Genomic DNA, 22811 nt, shown 5'->3' with positions numbered 1-22811 from the left:
TCTTAAGATCTTTCTTAAGTTATCACAGTTGTACTCAATGACCAGAGTTTGTTAATACAGGTTAAGACGGCATTCAGGGGCATGTGACTGGGCAGTCTACTATGACCATGTTATTGTAGGCCTATCTATCCACATTTCCTATTAAGCCTGTCATAAGTCATTGTGATTAGAAAACTGTGTTCAAGGATTAGATTTGTTTGTCTTCCATTTTGAGTCCATTTAATTTGGTTTCCATAGGCACATAATTGTCAAACTCCGCTTATCTGACATTCTAATTAGACTGTTCAAATCCCACAAGGAATGAAGGAATTAATAACTAGGTAATTTTACATGGAAGTTGCCAAAACAACATTTGGGAAAACAGTGGGATAGTAGCTATGTAAAAACAAACGAAAGCTTGTAGGAAATGTACAAAATAAACACAAATAAAAGTGCATTTAATGAGTTGATGTTGTCAGCATGACCCTGCCCCCTCCCTCTACTTCCCCCCCAACTCGATATACATTTCATCAGTCGTCAGACTGTCTCCTTACTGTTGGGCTAATCTAATTAGTGGGTCCTAAGGGGAGCTTTAATGTTGGGGAAAGGTCGTGAAGGCGGCCTTTCTAACCGACTCCTCTTACTGACGCGTCAGAGAAAGGCGGGCGGAGACAGAGACCACCCCAATGAACATTCAAAGACACTTTCCAGGATTATCATGAGACGTAACTCACCACTAGCCTACTCCATAAACAGTCATAATCAGTCTCATGTGGAGACGATGATTAACTTTACCTGCTAAGGTTATGTGCTGGAAACATGTCCTTATATGGCCCCTCAGTCTTTTTGAAAAGGCTCATAATCTTAATTGAATCAATAATGTTACATTCATTATATCCATCTTATTGTGAGTTTAAATAACAACTGCTCATTTTCCTATTTAAGTTTTCGTTCATCTTTTTTAATTCAATCGACCTTCAGCTTGAAATCCCTGTTGTGTACTTCATTAGTAATTAACATCTGCGTACTGTTCTCCTGAGACGGACAAAAGAACCGTTTTCCATCGTCGGATTTTGGTCCGTGCTCATTTTTACTGCAGTGCCAGAACGAAAGTAAATTAGAATTCTTTGCAAAGAAGGATAATTACCAGGACCTCTTGAACTTGAGAAAACTCCTGCGTGAGAAGAATGAGTTGCGCTTATTTCCCAAACGACCGCCTTGAGAATACAAGGAGTGTTCTGTAAATAGCTGACAGATGCCACTCACTAGTGTGTCCACAAAGGGCATGTCATCTCCGTAGAGTTCAGCAAAACCTTCCAAAGTTTCCTACTTTGTTTGATGAACAGTAGACAACCCACATGGCTACATAATCACAACACCAGGTGCCAAAACAAGATGAGTCGATTTGTTTGGACTTTTACATGATATACAGCTCCGGTTTCTCTCACTGAATGAACCTATTGGATCCTAAATGCGCCAAACAATCTCCCTTCTTTTGGATATATGCTATTGCCTGCTGAATCCTGACGTGTTACATCAGATGAGTGACTCTGGTTACTGCTCGTATTCCCACAGAGACACAAACACAGGAACACGAGACACACACACAAACCAACGCACACACAACCCACACACACACTTTCATGCAGCTCTTTCAGGTAGGAGATTGTCTGGATATTTCTTCTTTCATGGATTAGTTACAGGAGGAGAGTTTTAAATTGTCTCAGAGAGAACGTTTTCAAAGAAAACCTCAGCGTGACCTTGACGATTCCAGGCTTGTCTCTCAGAGTTACGCTTCTTATTCTTACAATAAAGTCAGACATAAAAAAGAACCCTGCGACAGATCTGAGGCCTGTAAACATGGCATGTATCTCAGAGTCTGCTGTGTTTCTCATCAACCATCCCTCGGGGCTGATTTTTCAGTCATCGGATGTATAAACAGATCCAGCCGTTTCTATAATGGTGCGATGGTGCAAACCTGCGACCGGTCGACCTGCACACCAGTGCTCTAACCACTGAGCTCCAAATGTGGCAGGACGACAGAGCCATGCTTGACTATTCCAGGAGGTTTGGCGGGGGGGGTGCTCTCCGGACTCAAAGCTGTGAAGACAATGGGCAACGCTTTTGTGTTAAACTCAGGACCCTCTTAGAAAACCGCAACATTTCAGCCACCGCCACACCCCTCTCACATAATCTTCTTTCTATAGAAATATCCAGCTCTCCTTACTACCCCACTCAGCGCCCCTACCCACACACACACACACGCACACACACCCCTGCAATCTCTAGATACCCACCATCGGAGGAGACAAGACCCAAGGAACATGTTTTCTTCCACCCTCTCGGTGTTGATACACCTCAATTGCAGTGAGTATTAAGTGTTGGAGGTCATCATGTATCAGGGTTTGGTACAAAGTTTGACGTTCACATCATTCATCTAAAATTCCAACCCTACAGTTCCGTGCCCTGATGTTCTGAACATTACGGTCCAAAAGCTGAAAAATATCTGATGCACATCAAACAAGCTCCATAGAGACACAGCCCTGTTGACCATTAAAAATGTATATCCCTCACCTTAATGAACAAGCACAGGCCTCTGGGCTTATACTTCAAAGCTTAGAGATCTTCACAAGAAAACTGCCCTTGACTTTCCTAGATCTAATCACTAGGGTCAAATTCATCCAAATGGGATTCTGGGGCATTTTCGTCTGAGCTTAACAAACTTGAACATATTCTTTCTGCCCATAAGCCTATAGGTTCTGAATCAAAGAAACGTATAATTAGACACTGAATATCTCAGTCATGGTATCATTATCGTGTCACTACGTTGAAATAATCTCGACCTGAGACTCTCAGCATCCCATAATGTTCCTCTTCTGTCTCGCTCCACATAGATAACGTGGGTCTCACCAGAGCCAGCTGTTGTTCCTGGACTGTCAGGAGTGGGAGGTTCACAACGAACCGTGTGGACGCTTTGCCAACCTTCCTCCGCCTTGAGGACGATGGAACATCATGCCTGGGAGTGCTTCCACCCTCCAATCCTAGCTGCTGTGCTCTTTCACCGTCCAATCCGAGCTGCTGTTTCTGGCTGCTGCACAGCTGTGAGCCCTGCTAGGTTTGGGTGCAAAGCGGTTGAACCTGGTTGCTTTCTGACTTGCTGCTGCCGCCTGGGTGCCAGCGTCCATGCCAAAGGGGTTTTATCTCACAACTTTATCAAGGGCCATTCTTTGCCTTGTCTTCCCCCTCCCCTCTCTCTCTCTCTCTCTCTCTCTCTCTCCCTTTCTCTCTCTCTCTCTTTTTGTATGCCTCTATCTCCATCCCTGCCCCCGCTTCCTCTGTCTCTTAGAGTTAGAACACACTCTAATTTCAACCTAAATAGTGGTGGGAGATAATGTGAGAGGATTTATCCGTTTTCAAATGGACTTCCACTTATCTGGGAGATAATACTGGCTGGTTGACAGGGTTGCTTGGCTGGCTGGCTGGTTGGCTGGCCAGCAGACGGGGTATTTGTTTTCCTATCAGACGTTCTGGTCATGATTCCCCTAACAGCCCAGGAGAGCGATCGCTCAGCTGTGAATGTCGAGGTCAGGGCCTCGTTCCTGAGCTCTTTCATGGTCAGTTCCTTCAGAGAGGACGTTGGGTTCCAGTGGGATTGTTTAGGGTCAGTCTAGGAGAAGGAAGGCCTGCCAAGGGAAGGCTTTTAAATGGAGAAGTGCTTGAAGACATATTGAATAGGGGCGCCCAGTTGCTCACTAGGTAAGAGTGGGTAGCCGTTAAGGCTCTGGACATTTCCTGCTTGTCTTCTTTCTCTTTCCTTGCATTCCAAGAAAAAGAAAATACATTAAATATTTAAAAATATGTTTGTCGGTTGGACAGTGATTAGGCCATGATTGCATTGGAGGGTAGAAATAATGGTGAGAAGATAAAGTGTGTGAATGCGAGAACCCAGTAATGACAGATATCACAGAACTTTGTACAGAACTTTGTGAAAACAAGTAGGTTTGTGCCTTCTCATAAATCATATACTGCAGATGTATTATGCAGAGGTTGTGTTTGTTAGTGGGCATTTTGTGTGTGCGCATTTGTGGGTGTGGGTTGGATTTCAGAACAACATTTAAAAAAAAACATTTTAAATCCTGTAGGATCTGTTCTATTTGACTATATACTTGAGCTGTTTTCAAACGACTGTCTGTGTCCCTGTCTTGCTAAGACAAAAATAAAAATACTTCTACTCCCACGTGCCATAGGAATAAATAAAGAAAACTTTCCATTTTAATTCCAGTCAATGACATTCAAAAGCATCGGATACTTCAAAAGCATTAGATACAGATAAAAACAAAATATGGTATTAATGCATGAAACCCAATCTGGAGTTGGATACAAGAAACAAGCTTGAGTCAGGGGAAGACATGGGAAATATTCCGGTTGTTCATTTTTGGCTCTGGACAGATGGCTTCAGTCACAACACGCTCAACCCAATATACTGCAAATACTCAGCCCTTAGATATCTAGATACATTTCCAGACGAGAGTTTCTCTGTAAACCCCTTGTCAAAAGCAACAATATCAGGTAAAGACATACAGGAAGCATTGGAAAAGCTAAAATGCATTTCATGTACATTGCATCATAAAACGACATATAACAACAAGATAACGAAAAATAAATTAACACATTCATATAGTTTTTCTGAATACTTTGTCTGTTTCAGGTAAATAAAACACGAGAGGCCAGAGGCCCAAGAGAGACCTCTGCTTCGGGCGCACCTCTGAGTACACCTAGGGCTGTTATTGACGTTCCACTCCAGACCATGGCTGCCTAATTAGAAGATGATTCACGTGCTCTCCTGCCTTTCGTGTCCTTTAAAGGCCAGATGTAATGGCAGACTAGATCATCCAGCATTTTGTCGATAAGAGAGCACTCTCATTACCCTTCACTACCTCTTTGCCGCAGTCGGGGCAATTTTGGAGCTCTGCAATTTCAGTCTACAAACAACACCTGCTCTAAATAACTGCATCACACTTTGATTCTTCCCCATAGATGCTGCTTTGTGGCCGCGAATGGTTCATTGGCTTCATGATTATTACGTTTTCCCTGATGATCTTTTTTCCGCCAGATGTTAGTGTTGTGGAGACAGTTTAACACTAGAAAATGTGCTACCATTAGCGTCAGGCACTAGCGATGAGTCAAGGCCTGACATTTGTTCTGACATCTGACATTTGTTGGGGGTCAGGTGGCGAGTAAGGTGGGAGTCAGGCTATTAATCAGAAGGTTGCAGGTTAGATTCCCGGCCGTCCCAAATGACATGTCCTTGGGCAAGGCACTTCACCCTACTTGCCTTGGGGAGAATGTCCCTGTACTTACTGTAAGTCGCTCTGGATAAGAGCATCTGCTAAATGACTAAATGTAAATGTTTTGATCCAAAGCGTCTTGCAGGTAGGGGATTCGAACCTGTGACCTCTTGCTCCATAGTCTGGTGAGAAACCCATGTGTCTCCTTTTCCCAATGCCACTTAAAGTGTTGGTTAGCAGTCAGCCTGAAGTAGACGTTACTCTGAGGACATTCACTTGACATTAAATGTTTTCACACCCCAAAAATTCTGCCAGCTTAAAGAGCAGGAATGCAGCACCAACATCTGTGATTCTGAGGAAAACCTGGAGAGCACTGTCTCATTAACCAAACCCAAGACGATTAGCCTGGCATGGCCAGACCAATTAGCAAATGGCTATTAGTCTGGGACCTGTTCATTTTCGACATCCAAAGGACGTTACCAGACCAAAATGCCTCTGGAGGCAATTGGATGGAATTGGAAGGATACAACCAATCAGAGAAAAGAAATGTCATCTTGGTTGTTTACAACGCTTCTCTGTTTAGTCCCCTCATTATATGAGTGCCGATCTCAGATAAACAGAAGTGATTAGCCAAGCACATTCTGTACCGGATGGAACATGTGAATGAAGTTCCAAATGTGTTCACAAGTTGCGAGAAAAAGAAAGTCACTTGTTCCTTGTGGGGGTTGGAAAAATTGTGCCTACAACTGTTACTCTTGTTGTCGCAAATGCAACGGTGGTGGTGGGTTTCCAGGGTTCGTTTGATATAGCAGTGTTCTGATGTGTGCTTCTCCTGGGAAGATAGCCAGGTTTGCAGACTAGCGCTCAAGAGTGAACTGGCTGCCTCGAGTGACCATCACTAGAGGAGTTAGCACCAACGCAACAAGTCTCACTCATCCCCATGCCTGGAGATCTTGTCTCTCTTCCCTCTCTCTCCTCTCTCTTTCCTCAATTTATCTCACACTCTCTCTCTTTCTCTCACACTGTTTTTCTCTCTATCCTTTCTCGCACTCTCTCCTTCCCACGTTCCCTCTTTCATGTGTGTCCTTTCCGCTCCCCATCACCACTTGATGCATGCGGGCATGTGAGAAAGGCTCTGTGAAAGTCATTTAGTGTGTAACTCATTAATATTTCCTCCATTTCCCCCTCCTCCTAGGCTCCCCGGCTAGCTGTCTGTGACCACCTCTAATGCAGGTCATCTGTCACGCACCCACGCCTCATTCTCCTCCACTTCTGTGGCACGAGGGAAGCTGCCACCGCACCTGAGTTGCCCGCCCGTCTGCCCCCCTCTCTCTTTCAGGCTCTCTCTCTGTCTCTTTACTTTTGTGTTTCTTCCTCTGCCTTTATCTTGCCCTCTGTTTGTCTCCCTCTCTCTGTCTTTTCTCTCTCACTCTCTCTCTCTCTCTTGCACTTACTCTTCCTCCCTTGTTATCTAATTGCTGATTGAATGTTGCTGTTTGTCGTATCCTGATGAAAAATACCCTTTAATGGTCCTCTGCACCTGTCAGTCCCTCATTAGAGAAATGTTTTGAGGTTTTAATACTTGCTGTTGATAATTTGTGCTTTTATGCCAGCCATATTTCCTGCCAGTCAGGTGAATCACATTACTTTGTAGAATTGCCTATTGACATACCATTTCCAGATAGCCGGGACTCACTTTTGCATAGCTTTGTACGGATGCAGTTCTTGGAACTTCCAGGCAATCTTGAAGGCCAGATATGACTCTTATCATCATGTCACATCCATTTTCTTCTGGAAGAACAAAATATGCCTTTTGACAGAAATACCTTTTGATTCCTGAATTACCTTGAATTCCCATACAATGTCAATTGTGTTTGATCCACAAATGTGCATATGTACTTAAAAGATCATTGTTAGTTTGAGAGAACAGGAAATTTCCCGGTATGTTTTTGGTTCTTATTCATCATCCAACATAATTAGTGATCTATTCTATTCATGTTGATTACATTCACAGGATGTTCTATATCAATTAGGCTTGATGAAGGACAAAATGACAAGGTTGTTCGGAAATTAAACACTCTGTTAGACTTTTGACAAATGGTGCATTTTAATTGCAAACACAAATCAGTTCAACAGCAGCGGCTCATTTGCATGTGACCATTGTTCTCAAGTAAAAAAATAAATAAAAATCTGGTGAAGATATGGGTTAAATACGGGGTGAGTAGGTGTTCATTTTCAAGGAAGTCCTGCCGCATTACTATGGAAACTAAGGGTCCCATGACAGCTTCAGCATATAACTGGAAAAGCAATTAAACCAATGAGAGAAGAGAATAGGTTTTGAATAGGTTAGAATGGAAGAGCTGGCGGCATCCCAATTAATGTGAGAACATTTTCCTGGATGGGAAATGGAACAGCATGCAAAAAAGTAGTACATTATGTTGAAAAAAACATTTTTGGTTGTATAAATGCTGTCTACATCTGTGTAAAGATACAATTTAATTAATACATTTGCCCTTTCTTCTTTTGAAGTTGAAGAGGTATATCTATTTGCCCTGAGATTGTCAACAGCCAGTGATCTTCTAAGAAATGTGTGTGTACGCCGAGGAACACACAATCCCTGCGTTCTCACCAGCAGGGTCAGGTCTAGCTTGCTATATCAGGGCCAGTGTTGGGTAAGTTACTTAAAAAAAGTAATTAATTACTGATTACTTCATCAATTTTGTATTTAAAATACTTATGCAATTACTCTGTCTGAAAAGTAATTTAATTACTCAATAAGTAATATAACGCATTACTTCTTACAATCCCTATTCCTTGACTGGATAGACAACAGAAAGGAAAGTCTTTCAAGAATTAAATACAAGTCAAACTTGGAATAGTCTAGCCTTTTGGCTTTTTAAAACATAGCCTACTAATACTTAACATTGTAGTAACACATGTAACCTTCTTTTATCTTTAGTTACCAAACAATATGTGCATAACACAAAAGCTTAACTTTAAGTTAAACATGGCATCACAGGATTCTACAGTACGCAGCGGTAGCATCTCTTCCTGTAATCTAATTTGCAGTAATTTTTTAAGCTCACCTTCAGACACTTTCTGCACTGGTGATGTAAAATCAAGTTTTGCCTGCTTAACAGGTGTTGCTGAGGTGTTATCTGTCGATGCCAAAGTAAATTCCTTGTCTGTGCAAACTTTCATGGCGATTAAAACCCTTTCTGATTTTGATTCTGATGAACATGGATCACTCAAAAATGTTTGTCGATGCTGCCTTGTGAGGTGCTTCAGTAGGTTACTTGTGCTAGCCGCAGCCGCATATCGCATATCACAATTTACAGTATGTAACGGAAGCACATTACAAGTGACTAAAAATTAAATTACCTAAAAATTAACAGTAATCCCTTACTTTACTTTTTCAGTGGATAAGTAATGGATTTACAGTAACACGTTACACCCTGCGCTGATCAGAGCAACCAGTTAGGACTTGTTTGGTGCTGACATGCAGCAGTCTACATGGAGAATCACGTGTTTTGGGGAAGTAGGAAAACAATGACAACTTGCCCCACCCTCCATGCCCACACACACACATTTACGTACATAGTACTGTACGTATACACACACACATATACACACGCACATACAGTTTACACACACACACACACCAACAAACACACATTCATACACACACACACCCTTACAGTTTACACACACAAACACACGCATATACACAGACACACACAAATACTTTGTAGCAACTTCTTTAACTGTGTGCATACACGACTACTCTAGAACTTACTACTCAACCCCGATGGTCCAAGTGAATGATTCAGAGACCAGGTAGACGGTGGAACACAGAACCGACGCAGAACAATCGCTCCGTCCTCAAAGCCCTGTGCTCTTCCGAATCCCGCCATCGCTCACACACTCAGAAAGAAAGAATGAATGATTTAGAGAGATGAGACAGGAGGTTGCGGGCGAGTTCAGCTTCCTGCTTAAAAACATCCACACATTGAATGACTTATTCAGAAGCTCGAGACAGGCCAACACATCTCGGACTTCACTCCAAATATGCGTGGCCAAGACGAGCAAGGGAAAGTGTTTTGCTGATGAGAAAATGTCTAAATAGCATCAGATGGTAGTGAGTGACAGAGACATCTAGTCATCAACAATATAAAAATATAAAACATTGACGATATAAAGTACTACATTTGTTATGACTTTTGGTTTGAAAGGCCAGGCCATTCTGCTCGCAAATCTATTTCGTACAAACATCTCACTCTGATGAAGATCTTCATGTCACACCAATCGTTTAGACTGAATTACAAGGATGTTAGGAGTACAGTGATATAAGTCTGGTCTGCTGGTTAATGAGACACTTTTCATAGTTGAAGAGAGTGCAAAGAAAATACTTTGCGTGTGGTTAGGAGATCCAGATTGAAGTCCAATCAACACCTTTCTTTCAACTTTCCCCTCAGAGCAGTTCTACTAGAGGAAGCTCTTACTAGTACTATTTTTGTAGATAGCTCTCTGATGGCGTTCGCCACCTCTTCATACTGTGTCAGTGATATATGTCTATATTTTATTCCTGTTCAAAAGCACTATGAGTGGACCACATACCTAAACACCTTTGGCTATTTGGCTTCTGATAACTGTTCATTTCTAACATATTGTATATGTATATACAATGTATGTATTTGTTTATTTATTTATGGAGTGATAACCAATTTTAAGAGGCTTTACACTGATTCAGGGACATCCTCGAATTCGCTGGATGTGTATTTGGAAAGTAGAATCAAAGCACATGTCCTCACTGACCCAACCAGTTCAACATGGCTGTAAGATAAACAGACATAACTAAGAGGTAGGATTCAAATTGCCTCATTAGATTTTATGTGTAGAGAGAAGTGTTATTTTCATATGTTGTCTTGCCACAGCTGTGGGGCTGTTACAACAAAGGCTCGCTCCTGCCCTCTTGTGGTTTAAATGTATTCCTACCCTGTTTTCTGATGGTCCAAGTCCCTGTTTCTCTTTTATACATGATGTAAATGCATTGAACATGATGCATGATTATAGAAAAAAACTGTGCTGTTTTGAGTATTTTTAAATAAAGAGTCTGTTTGTTTGGACCCTGAATGGAGCTGGAACAAGTAGTGTGAGGGAAACACTGAGCTCTAGTTTTAGAATGTCGACCCAGTCTCTGTGAAGGATGAATATTTAAGCCTGAAGCTTTTTAAATCTAATTGCTCATTTTAAGGTTCTTACAAATAGAGGGAGTGGGGTACTGTCTCAAACATAACATGACATCACCACCACCAGAGAACAACCTGTATTGTCACATGTCAAAGATTAGAGTGGATACAGATTTGCTGGCATAAAAATATTTTATGGGACATCCCATTGACTTTTAGTTTGTCTTGGTAATGCATGCACAGTTTGGAAAGAGGTTTTGTAAAGGTTCAATCATGTGGTCTGGTTAGCAGGCAATACATTTTTTTTGTTTTACAACAAAAATAACAGACCTTATCAAAAGCGGCTTATTACAAAGTTCTTAGCAGCAGAATTCAGAAAAACAACATACTGTTTTTACTGATTGTTTACTAAAAGTCATTCTCTTAACAGGTCCTAAATCCTTATGATCTTATTAGTATAAATAATAGTCAACTATTAAAAAAACATGTTGTACAGTAAAATAAATACATAAGTAATATATATATATATATATATATATATATGTAAAATATAAGTGGACAAGGGCATGCTGTCAAAGACACATCATATCACTGATGATTCTGTGACAATCATATATCATGTCGCATTTTTCATATGTTTCTGTTTCTTAAAAAAATCTGAGATTGTGCATATTTCTTGATGTATATTTAGTAGGTAAGTTTGATCAACACAGTGACCCAGATTGACATAAGAACTAAACTCACTGGACCAGTAGAGGGGCTTGTGTTTTTAGTGGTGGTTTTGGTAGTCAATGGACGAAGAGGGGTGGTTTTGGTGGTCACTGGACCAGTGGTGGTGGCTTTAGTAGTCACCGGACGAGTAGTGGTGGCTTTAGTAGTCACCGGACGAGTAGTGGTGGCTTTAGTAGTCAACGGACCAGTAGTGGTGGCTTTAGTAGTCAACGGACCAGTAGCAGGGGTTGTGGTAGTCACCGGACCAGTAGCAGGGGCTGTGGTAGTCACCGGACCAGTAGTGGTGGCTTTAGTAGTCAACGGACCAGTAGCAGGGGCTGTGGTAGTCACCGGACCAGTAGTAGTGGCTTTAGTAGTCACCAGACCAGTAACAGGGGCCGTGGTGCTTCCTGGACCAGTAGTGGGGGCTGTGGTGGTTACCGGACCATTAGTGGGGGCTGTGGTGGTTCCTGGACCAGTAGTGGGGGCTGTGGTGGGTACCGGACCCGTAGTGGGGGCTGTGGTAGTTACCAGACCAGTAGAGGGGGCTGTGGTAGTCACCGGACCCGTAGTGTGGGCTGTGGTGGTTACCGGGCCAGAAGTGGGGGCTGTGGTAGTCACCGGACCCGTAGTGGGGTCTGTGTTGGTTTCTGGACCCGTAGTGGGGGCTGTGGTGGTTATTGGAACAGTAGTGGGGGCTGTGGTGGTTACTGGACCAGTAGTGGGGGCTGTGGTGGTTATTGGAGTAGTAGTGGGGACTGTGGTGGTTATTGGAGTAGTAGTGGGGGCTGTGGTGGTTACTGGACCAGTAGTGGGGGCTGTGGTGGTTATTGGAGCAGTAGTGGGGACTGTGGAGGTTATTGGACCAGTACTGGGGGCTGTGGTGGTTACTGGACCAGTAGTGGGGGCTGTGGTGGTTATTGGAGTAGTAGTGGGGGCTGTGGTGGTTACCGGACCAGTAGTGGGGGCTGTGGTGGTTATTGGAGTAGTAGTGGGGGCTGTGGTAGTTACCGGACCTGTAGTGGGGGCTGTGGTGGTTATTGGACCCGTAGTGGGGGCTATGGTGGTTACCGGACCCGTAGTGGGGGCTGTGGCGGGTATTGGAGCAGTAGCGGGGGCTGTGGTAGTCACTAGACCCATAGTGGGGGCTGTGGTGGTTACCGGACCAGTAGTGGGTGCTGTGGTGGTTATCGGACCCGTAGTGGGGGCTGTGGTGGTTTTTGGAGCAGTAGTGGGGGCTGTGGTAGTCACCAGACCCGTAGTGGGGGCTGTGGTGGTTACCGAACCAGAAGTGGGGGCTGTGGTAGACATCAGACCAGTAGTGGGGGCTGTGGTGGTTACCGGACCAGTAGTGGGGGCTGTGGTGGTTATTGGAGTAGTAGTGGGGGCTGTGGTGGTTATTGGAACAGTAGTGGGGGCTGTGGTGGTTACTGGACCAGTAGTGGGGGCTGTGGTGGTTATTGGAGTAGTAGTGGGGGCTGTGGTGGTTATTGGAGTAGTAGTGGGGGCTGTGGTGGTTACTGGACCAGTAGTGGGGGCTGTGGTGGTTATTGGAGCAGTAGTGGGGACTGTGGAGGTTATTGGACCAGTACTGGGGGCTGTGGTGGTTACTGGACCAGTAGTGGGGGCTGTGGTGGTTATTGGAGTAGTAGTGGGGGCTGTGGTGGTTACCGGACCAGTAGTGGGGGCTGTGGTGGTTATTGGAGTAGTAGTGGGGGCTGTGGTAGTTACCGGACCTGTAGTGGGGGCTGTGGCGGGTATTGGAGCAGTAGCGGGGGCTGTGGTAGTCACTAGACCCATAGTGGGGGCTGTGGTGGTTACCGGACCAGTAGTGGGTGCTGTGGTGGTTATCGGACCCGTAGTGGGGGCTGTGGTGGTTTTTGGAGCAGTAGTGGGGGCTGTGGTAGTCACCAGACCCGTAGTGGGGGCTGTGGTGGTTACCGGACCAGTAGTGGGGGCTGTGGTAGTCACCAGACCCGTAGTGGGGGCTGTGGTAGTCACCAGACCCGTAGTGGGGGCTGTGGTAGTTGCCGCACTAGTGGTGGGGTCTGGGGTAGTCATCGCACCAGTGCAGGAAAACTGATCATTGGTTATGTCAGGCTGAATAATGGCCAGGAAAGACACACTGCACATATTTGGGGTTACACAGCCCTTGACGGCGGTCCCGACTGTCAAAGAAAAAAGAACACACATGCTTTACTTCTCTTCAATGCACACAGGGTGCTACAGTTAATCCTGCAAGACACATGTTCATGATCATTTCAACATTGAGACACTCACCATTGACCTGAGCACATGTATCCTCCAGTCCGACACACAATGCCGGGGAGTTACACACAGTGTCTGAGGAGCTACTGCAGGAATCACACTGTAGGCCATTTGGCACTGAACTTGGGACTGCAGAGAAACACAGATCACAACATATCTAATGTATTGTTCTGTTATTCTCTCCTCCATCCGTATGCAGTTTTTACCAGCCAGTCAACTTTAAAAAAATGTTCAAGTTATCCCTAAGTCCTTGTATTTCAGATTCCTAACGGTCCGTATCCACCTCCCATTCTCCCACAGTATTTATTATTCATAGACAAACACATCCTCTTAATAGTGTGAAAACACTATTTTTAGTTCAGAATTAGTTTGGACTTTTGACTTTTGACACACTGTTTAAAAAGTATGTATCTACCTTATTGTTAGCTGACATGGTTTAGCTAAAGTGACAACTTTAGAATTTTAAAGGGAGTTCTTACCAGGTTGAGTCTCGCTGTTGCATGTGTCTGAGTCACAGCAGAGCACAGATTCAGACTGCTGAAAGTAACCGATGTTGAATGAAGAAGCCAGCGGAACGTTCAGAGGTGCTCTGCACTCCAAGGCTGTTCTGCAGCCCTTCGTTATTACAACCAAGGTTCCGACTGGAGTACTAACTGCAATATAGATCAAATCGAAGCATCTACTAAAATGTTCTCATTTTTGATACTAAATAAAATGCTAAATGAAATGAATGCTCAATGAAACGTATATAAGTATGGATATTCAAAAACATTTATAGAAAACCAAGGCCTCAAAAAATGATAAATAACCTTACCTAACTTGGTAGACGTCATACATAGTGAGTCTAAGTCACAAAATTGTATAAGTTCACTATTGCACGGTGGATCACATGATGAACACACTAATGATTCCACTGTAAAAACAGAATAAGACAAATAGACATTTAGAACAATTTTTCAAGAAACAAAAAGATTATAAATAGTCTATAGAATATATACAGTCAGGACATAATCCAAACCATACTTAAAACCTCCTCCCACCTGCATCCCACTATCATTCATGTAAATTATTGAAAACCTCCTTGGTTGTGGTTCAGCTCAGAAGAGGATGTGGTGTTACCTGTGAGGAGAAGAGCCCAGGTAATGCAGAGAGTCAGGATCAACTTCATCTTGGATCTGCAGGTGATCAACTCAACATTAAACTGGGAGCAGCTCCTTATAAAGTACACCACACTCACTATAGGAATGTGGAGCAAGAAAACAGATATTGGAATGACAGTTGACATGATTCTGCGGAATTGTCAACGTTGTTGATGACTCAAATATTTAAAGTCACTCCACCCAAGGCAAGTTGGGACACATAGTGTATAACTATTGAACATCGTTTTATTTTTTAACGGGATGCTTGATTAGAATATGATGTTCCTGATTGACTTATTGATTGCTTTTATAACAAGCTTCCGACTGACCAGTGATGGTGGCCTGTTACAACATGAAAGAGACGCAATATTAACTGCTTGTAGTTAATATCACTAGTTTAGTTTCATCACTAAAATTGATTGACTTTAGTTTGAAACTCTTGTGTCTTGGTCTCACAAATCGTCATGTTTTTGGCCATCCAGCGCAGATTACTGAATTTACTGACCAGTAGTTGGGTCTTTGGTAGTCACAAGACCAGAAGTGGGGCTTGTGGTAGTCACCAGATGATCAAAGACTAAATCTTGAAGCTAATAAGTCTAACTCCATTCCCAAGTCATCTGGAGAGGGCCTTTATTACTGCTGTAACAGTTGCCGGCCAAGATAATTCACCATGATGTTACAGGTCCCCAAGACTTCAGAACAATAATTGAGTTTGACAAAAATAGTGTATGTGAAAATCATGTCTGGGGAATATCTGGTCCCACACCATCCTCATTAACTGTAGCTATCAGAACACCTCAGGTATACCTCCTACTGGCTCACACACCTTAGCCTGCAGACCTTACCGTACCACCTTACCCTGTCTGGCTGAAGGGTGCCCTCCAAGTCCACCTCTCTCCATTATGCCACCTTTCATACACTGGATGTGTTTGAGAGATAAGGGGAAGGTTCTGACTTTCATTGCCCTTCTAAGAATAGACTGACAATATTTATTGTATTATTATTTATTAACATGACCTTTACATTTGATCCATTTAGCAGATGCAGTTCTAACAATGCACAAATGTAACGGTATTTCAGTGGTTAGCACCAAGGAACAGTGTGTGTTTTAACCAAACAGAGCAAAAATAACAATATCTTCTACCATGTTACATAATTGTATTCATAGTCAGCCTACAGTGGAACAATAACAACCTATCTTGGGTGCAACATAATGCCTTATGCATTCCATTTGAGCACCTTGTCTTTCACTTTTGATGTCACACATCTATTTCCAGATGGAGCCGACACCTTAATGGGAAAGACACCCATCTTTCAGTACGTAACAAACGTCAAACCTGAAGGGCCACCTCAAAAGTACCAATGAATGTGTCATTGGAAACCAGCCACACCTCACTTGGATCATTCTGTGTTCCTTCCTGTCATAAAAATAACTTAACGCTGGATGACCCATTATGGGGCCATTATTGTAGCAAAAGTATTTATGAATGCCAATTTACAGATTGCTTTAAAGACACCAGACTGACTTAAAAATCATTGGGTGCTATAACGCCAACTGGTGGTATGGAGTTTGTGTAGCTACGGGGTCACACTCATTTCTTTCCCATCAGTCTTTTTGTCAGAGTCATTCTAGAGAATCTACATCTACGTTGTTACCAGGGTCTGTGTTAAAACTATGTTGATTCAATCTAGAGCCCCTGTTGTTTATGTCCAGAAGGAGGCGACAAAGGTTTTGTCCGCAATGCAATCCCATCACGCAGGACACACAAAACCCACCAGCATGACAATCGTCTGAAGACGTTTCTAAAAGAAGGCAAGCGCGTTGGTAAGAGCTAGACATGTATTTTCCTTGCTTGGGGTACCTATCGTTGGACAATATTGTCATGCAAGTTCAGCTTCCTGCTTAAAGACATCCATACATTAAATGACATCTAGAACTTCACTTCAAATATGCGTAGCCAAGACAAGCAAAGGAAGGTGTTTTGCTGATGAGAAAATGTCTAAATATCCTCAGATGGTAGTGAGTAACAAAGACATATAGTCATCAACAATATAAACATATAAAACATCGACAATATAAAGTACTATATTTGTTATGACTTTGGGTTTAAAACGTTGGGCCATTCTGCTCACGAACCTGTTCCGTACAAATATCTCACTGTATCTCACCGTATCTCACCGATCTTCATCTCACTGATAAAGATCTTCTTGTCACGCTGATCTATTTCACTGAATTACAAGGATGTTAGGAGTACAGTGATATAAGTCTGGTCAGCTGGGAAGGAAACACTTTTTGTATTTGAAGAACTTTCCCCTCAGAGCACTTCTACAAGAGGAAGCTCTCTCACTAATACAATTTTTGTAGATAGCTCTCTGAAGATGTTCAGCACCTCCGTGTTCATACTGTGTCAGTGATATTTGTCTATATTTTATTCCTGTTCAAAAGCAGGACCACAAACCCAGACACCTTTGGCTATTTGGCTTCTGATAACTGTTCATCTCTAACATATTGTATATGTATATACAATATATGTATTTATTTATGGAGTGATTACCATTTTTAGGAAGCTTTACACTGATTCAAGTACATCCTCAAATTCGCTGGCTGTGTATTTGGAAAGTTAGAATGCAGAAAACAAAGCACATCTCCTCACTGACCCAACACTCACCCACACAACATGGCTGTAAGATAAACAGACATAACTAAGAGGTAGGATTCAAATGGCCTCATTAGATTTTATGTGTAGAGAGAAGTGTTCTTTTCATATGTTGTCTTGCCACAGCTGTGGGGTTGTTACAACAAAGGCTCGCTCCTGCCCTCTTGTGGTTTAAATGTATTCCTACCCTGTTTTCTGATGGTCCAAGTCCCTGTTTCTCTTTTATACATGATGTAAATGCATTAAACATGATGCATGAATATAGAAAAAAACTGTGCTGTTTTGAGTATTTTTAAATAAAGAGTCTGTTTGTTTGGACCCTGAATGGAGCTGGAACAAGTAGTGTGAGGGAAACACTAAGCTCTAGTTTTAGAATGTCGACCCAGTCTCTGTGAAGGATGAATATTTAAGCCTGAAGCTTTTTAAATCTAATTGCTCATTTTAAAGTTCTTACAAAGAGAGGGAGTGGGGTACTGTCTCAAACATAACATGACATCACCACCACCAGAGAACAACCTGTATTGTCACATGTTCATTTAAAACTTGCCCTGCTGAAACACTGCTGCGATAGCCAAAGATTAGAGTGGATACAGATTTGCTGGCATAAAAATATTTTATGGGACATCCCATTGACTTTTAGTTTGTCTTGGTAATGCATGCACAGTTTGGAAAGAGGTTTTGTAAAGGTTCAATCATGTGGTCTGGTTAGCAGGCAATACATGTTTTTGTTTTACAACAAAAATAACAGACCTTATCAAAAGCGGCTTATTACAAAGTTCTTAACAGAATTCAGAAAAAGAACATACTGTTTTTACTGAATGTTTCCTAAAAGTCATTCTCTTAACAGGTCCTAAATCCTTATGATCTTATTAGTATAAATAATGGTCAACTATTAAAAAAACATGTTGTACAGTAAAATAAATACATAAGTAATATATATATATATATGTAAAATATAAGTGAACAAGGGCATGCTGTCAAACACACATCATATCACTGAGGATTCTGTGACAATCATATATCATGTTGCATCATGTTCATATGTTTCTGTTTCTTTAACAAATCAGAGATTGTGCATGCGTCTTTATGTATATTTAGTAGGTAAGTTTGATCAACACAGTGACCCAGATTGACATAAGAACTAAACTCACTGGACCAGTAGAGGGGCTTGTGTTTTTAGTGGTGGTTTTGGTAGTCAATGGACGAATAGGGGTGGTTTTGGTGGTCACTGGACCAGTAGTGGTGGCTGTGGTGGTTACCGGACCAATAGTGGGGGCTGTGGTGGTTCCTGGACCAGTAGTGGGGGCTGTGGTGGTTATTGGACCAGTAGTGGTGGCTGTGGTGGTTATTGGACCAGTAGTGGGGGCTGTGGTAGTCACCGGACCTGTACGGGGGGCTGTGGTTGTTACCAGATCAGTAGTGGGGGCTGTGATAGTCACCAGACTAGTAGTGGAGAATGTGGTAGTTTGCGTACGAATTGTGGGAGCAAGGGTGGTCATCGGATCAGTAGTGGAGGCTGTGTGAGTCACCGGACCAGTAGTGGGGGCTGTGGTGGTGACAGGACCAGTTCTGGAGACTGTGGTCGTTACTCGACCTGTAGTGGGGGCTGTGGTAGTCACCGGACCAGTAGTGGGAGCTGTCGTACTCATCAGATCAGTAGTTGAGGCTGTAATAGTTGGTTCACCAATAGTAGGAGCTTTGGTGGTCATCAGACCAGTAGTGGGAGCTCTGGTAGTCACCAGATCAGTAGTGGAGGCTGTAGTGGTTACTGGACTAGTAGTGAAGACTGTGGTAGTTGGCGCACCTATCATGGGAGCTTGGGTGGTCACCGGACCAGTAGTAGGAGCTGTGGTAGTCACCAGATCAGTAGTGGAGGCTGTGGTAGTTGGCACACTAATAGTGGGAGCTTGGGTGGTCACCGGACCAGTACTGGGGGCTGTGGGAGTCACCGGACCAATAGTGGGGGCTGTGGTAGTCACTGGACCATTAGTGGGGGCTGTGGTAGTCACCAGATCAGTAGTGGGGGCTGTGGTTATCATCGGACCAGTAGTGGGGGCTGTGGTGGTCACCGGACCAGTTGTGGGGGCTTTGGTCATTACTGGACCAGTAGTGGGGGCTGTGGTCGTCACCGGACCAGTAGTGGGACCTGTGGTAGTCATCAGATCAGTAGTGGAGAATATAATAGTTGGTGCACCAATAGTGGGAGCTTGGGTAGTCACCGGACCAGTAGTGGGGGCTTTGGTAGTCACCGGACCAGTAGTGGGGGCTGTGGTAGTCACCGGACCAGTAGTGGGGACTGTGGTGGTTACCGGACCAGAAGTGGGGGCTGTGGTGGTCTCCGGATCAGTAGTGGGGGCTTTGCTGGTCACACCCGTAGTGGTCGCTGGTGTAGTCCCCAGACTAGCAGTGGGGTCTTTGATAACAGTGGTGGTCATCGGACTGTTAGTCGGGGCTGTGGTAGTCACCAGACTAGTAGTGGAGGCTGTGGTGGTCCCCGGACCAGTAGTGGGGGCTGTGGTAGTCACCAGATTAGTAGTGGAGGCTATGGTAGTGGGTGCACCAATAATGGGAGCTTGGGTGGTCACCAGGCCAGTAGTGGGGGCTTTGTTAGTCACCGGAACATTAGTGGGGGCTGTGGTAGACATCAGACCAGTATTGGGGGCTGTGGTGGTCACCGGACCAGTTGTGAGGGCTGTGGTCGTTACTGGACCAGTAGCGGGGGCTGTGGTATTCACCGGACCAGTAGTGGGAGCTGTGGTAGTCATCAGATCAGTAGTGGAGGCTGCAATAGTTGGTGCACCAATAGTGGGAGCTTGGGTGGTCACCGGACCAGTAGTGGGGGTTTGGGTAGTCACCAGATCAGTAGTGGAGGCTGTGGTAGTTGGTGCTCCAATAGTGAGAGCTTGGGTGGTCACCGGACCATTAGTGGGGGCTGTGGTAGACATCAGACCAGTAGTGGGGGCTGTGGTGGTTACCGGACCAGAAGTGGGGCCTGTGTTGGTCACCGGATCAGTAGTGGGGGCTGTGGTGGTCACCGGATCAGTAGTGGGGGTTGTGGTGGTCAACGGATCAGTAGTGGGGGCTTTGCTGGTCACACCCGTAGTGGTGTGTGGTGTAGTCCCCAGACTTGCAGTGGGGTCTTTGATAACTGTGGTGGTCACCGGACCGTTAGTGGGGGCTGAGGTTGTCTCCAGACCAGTAGTGGAGGCTGTGGTAGTTGGTGCACCAAAAGTGGGAGCTTGGGTGATCATTGGACCGTTAGTGGGGGCTGTGGTGGTTACCGGACCAGAAGTGGGGGTTGTGGTGGTCACCGGATCAGTAGTGGGGGCTGTGGTAGACATCAGACCAGTAGTGGGGGCTGTGGTGGTCACCGGATCAGTAGTGGGGGCTGTGGTGGTCTCCGGATCAGTAGTGGGGGCTTTGCTGGTCACACCCGTAGTGGTGGCTGGTGTAGTCCCCAGACTAGCAGTGGGGTCTTTGATAACAGTGGTGGTCATCGGACCGTTAGTGGGGGCTGTGGTGGTCACCGGACCACTAGTGGGGTATGTGGTAGACATCAGACCAGTAGTGGGGGCTGTGGTGGTTACCGGACCAGAAGTGGGGTCTGTGTTGGTCACCGGATCAGTAGTGGGGGCTGTGGTAGACATCAAACCAGTAGTGGGGGCTGTGGTGGTCACCGGATCAGTAGTGGGGGCTGTGGTGGTCACCGGATCAGTAGTGGGGGTTGTTGTGGTCACCGGATCAGTAGTGGGGGCTTTGCTGGTCACACCCATAGTGGTGGTTGGTGTAGTCCCCAGACTTGCAGTGGGGTCTTTGATAACTGTGGTGGTCACCGGACCGTTAATGGGGGCTGTGGTTGTCTCCAGACCAGTAGTGGAGACCGTGGTAGTTGGCGCACCAAAAGTGGGAGCTTGGGTGATCACTGGACCATTAGTGGGGGCTGTGGTAGACATCAGACCAGTAGTTGGGGCTGTGGTGGTTACCGGACCAGAAGTGGGGGCTCTGGTGGTCACCGGATCAGTAGTGTGGGCTGTGGTAGACATCAGACCAGTAGGTGGGGCTGTGGTGGTTACCGGACCAGAAGTGGGGGTTGTGGTGGTCACCGGATCAGTAGTGGGGGCTGTGGTAGACATCAGACCAGTATTGGGGGCTGTGGTGGTTACCGAACCAGAAGTGGGGGCTGTGGTAGACATCAGACCAGTATTGGAGGCTGTGGTGGTTACCAGACCAGAAGTGGGGGCTGTGTTGGTCACCGGATCAGTAGTGGGGGCTGTGGTAGACATCAAACCAGTAGTGGGGGCTGTGGTGTTCACAGGATCAGTAGTGGGGGCTGTGGTGGTCACCGGATTAGTAGTGGGGGTTGTGGTGGTCACCGGATCAGTAGTGGGGGCTTTGCTGGTCACATCCGTAGTGGTGTGTGGTGTACTCCCTAGACTTGCAGTGGGGTCTTTGATAACTGTGGTGGTCACCGGACCGTTAGTGGGGGCTGTGGTTGTCTCCAGACCAGTAGTGGAGGCCGTGGTAGTTGGTGCACTAAAAGTGGGAGCTTGGGTGATCATTGGACCATTAGTGGGGGCTGTGGTGGTTACCGGACCAGAAGTGGGGGTTGTGGTGGTCACCGGATCAGTAGTGGGGGCTGTGGTAGACATCAGACCAGTAGTGGGGGCTGTGGTGTTCACCGGATCAGTAGTGGGGGCTGTGGTGGTTACCGGACCAGAAGTGGGGGCTGTGGTGGTCTCCGGATCAGTAGTGTGGGCTGTGGTAGACATCAGACCAGTGTTGGAGGCTGTGGTGGTTACCGGACCAGAAGTGGGGGCTGTGGTAGACATCAGACCAGTAGTGGGGGCTGTGGTGGTTACCGGACCAGAAGTGGGGGCTGTGTTGGTCACCGGATCTGTAGTGAGGGCTGTGGTAGACATCAAACCAGTAGTGGGAGCTGTGGTGGTCACTGTATCAGTAGTGGGGGCTGTGGTGGTCACCGGATCAGAAGTGGGGGTTGTGGTAGTCACCGGATCAGTAGTGGGGGCTTTGCTGGTCACACCCATAGTGGTGGGTGGTGTAGTCCCCAGACTTGCAGTGGGGTCTTTGATAACTGTGGTGGTCACCGGACCGTTAGTTGGGGCTGTGGTGGTTACCGGACCAGAAGTGGGGGCTGTGTTGGTCACCGGATCTGTAGTGAGGGCTGTGGTAGACATCAAACCAGTAGTGGGAGCTGTGGTGGTCACTGGATCAGTAGTTGGGGCTGTGGTGGTCACCGGATCAGAAGTGGGGGTTGTGGTAGTCACCGGATCAGTAGTGGGGGCTTTGCTGGTCACACCCTTAGTGGTGGGTGGTGTAGTCCCCAGACTTGCAGTGGGGTCTTTGATAACTGTGGTGGTCACCGGACCGTTAGTGGGGGCTGTGGTTGTCTCCAGACCAGTAGTGGAGACCGTGGTAGTTGGCGCACCAAACGTGGGAGCTTGGGTGATCACTGGACCATTAGTGGGGGCTGTGGTAGACATCAGACCAGTAGTTGGGGCTGTGGTGGTTACCGGACCAGAAGTGGGGGTTGTGGTGGTCACCGGATCAGTAGTGGGGGCT

The 22811-nt window shown here is 45.3% G+C and overlaps 2 long non-coding RNA genes across 2 annotated transcripts; both read right to left on the bottom strand.

Annotated features, from left to right (window-relative positions):
• Positions 1-12644: 12644 nt before the first annotated feature.
• LOC146221176 (uncharacterized) lies at positions 12645-13990 on the bottom strand. Its single transcript, XR_014750784.1, has 3 exons — positions 13915-13990; positions 13448-13564; positions 12645-13335 (listed from the first exon to the last, which is right to left on the bottom strand). It is a non-coding gene; the product is annotated as an uncharacterized LOC146221176 (long non-coding RNA).
• On the bottom strand, positions 13987-14616 carry LOC146221175 (uncharacterized). Its single transcript, XR_014750785.1, has 3 exons — positions 14555-14616; positions 14250-14348; positions 13987-14088 (listed from the first exon to the last, which is right to left on the bottom strand). It is a non-coding gene; the product is annotated as an uncharacterized LOC146221175 (long non-coding RNA).
• Between the last annotated feature and the right edge of the window lie 8195 nt (positions 14617-22811).

The sequence above is a fragment of the Hypomesus nipponensis genome, chromosome 26 (assembly GCF_054491055.1).
Source record: "Hypomesus nipponensis isolate SF chromosome 26, ASM5449105v1, whole genome shotgun sequence".
NCBI classification, from domain to species: domain Eukaryota; kingdom Metazoa; phylum Chordata; class Actinopteri; order Osmeriformes; family Osmeridae; genus Hypomesus; species Hypomesus nipponensis.
This window is presented reverse-complemented; position numbering and strand designations above follow the sequence as displayed.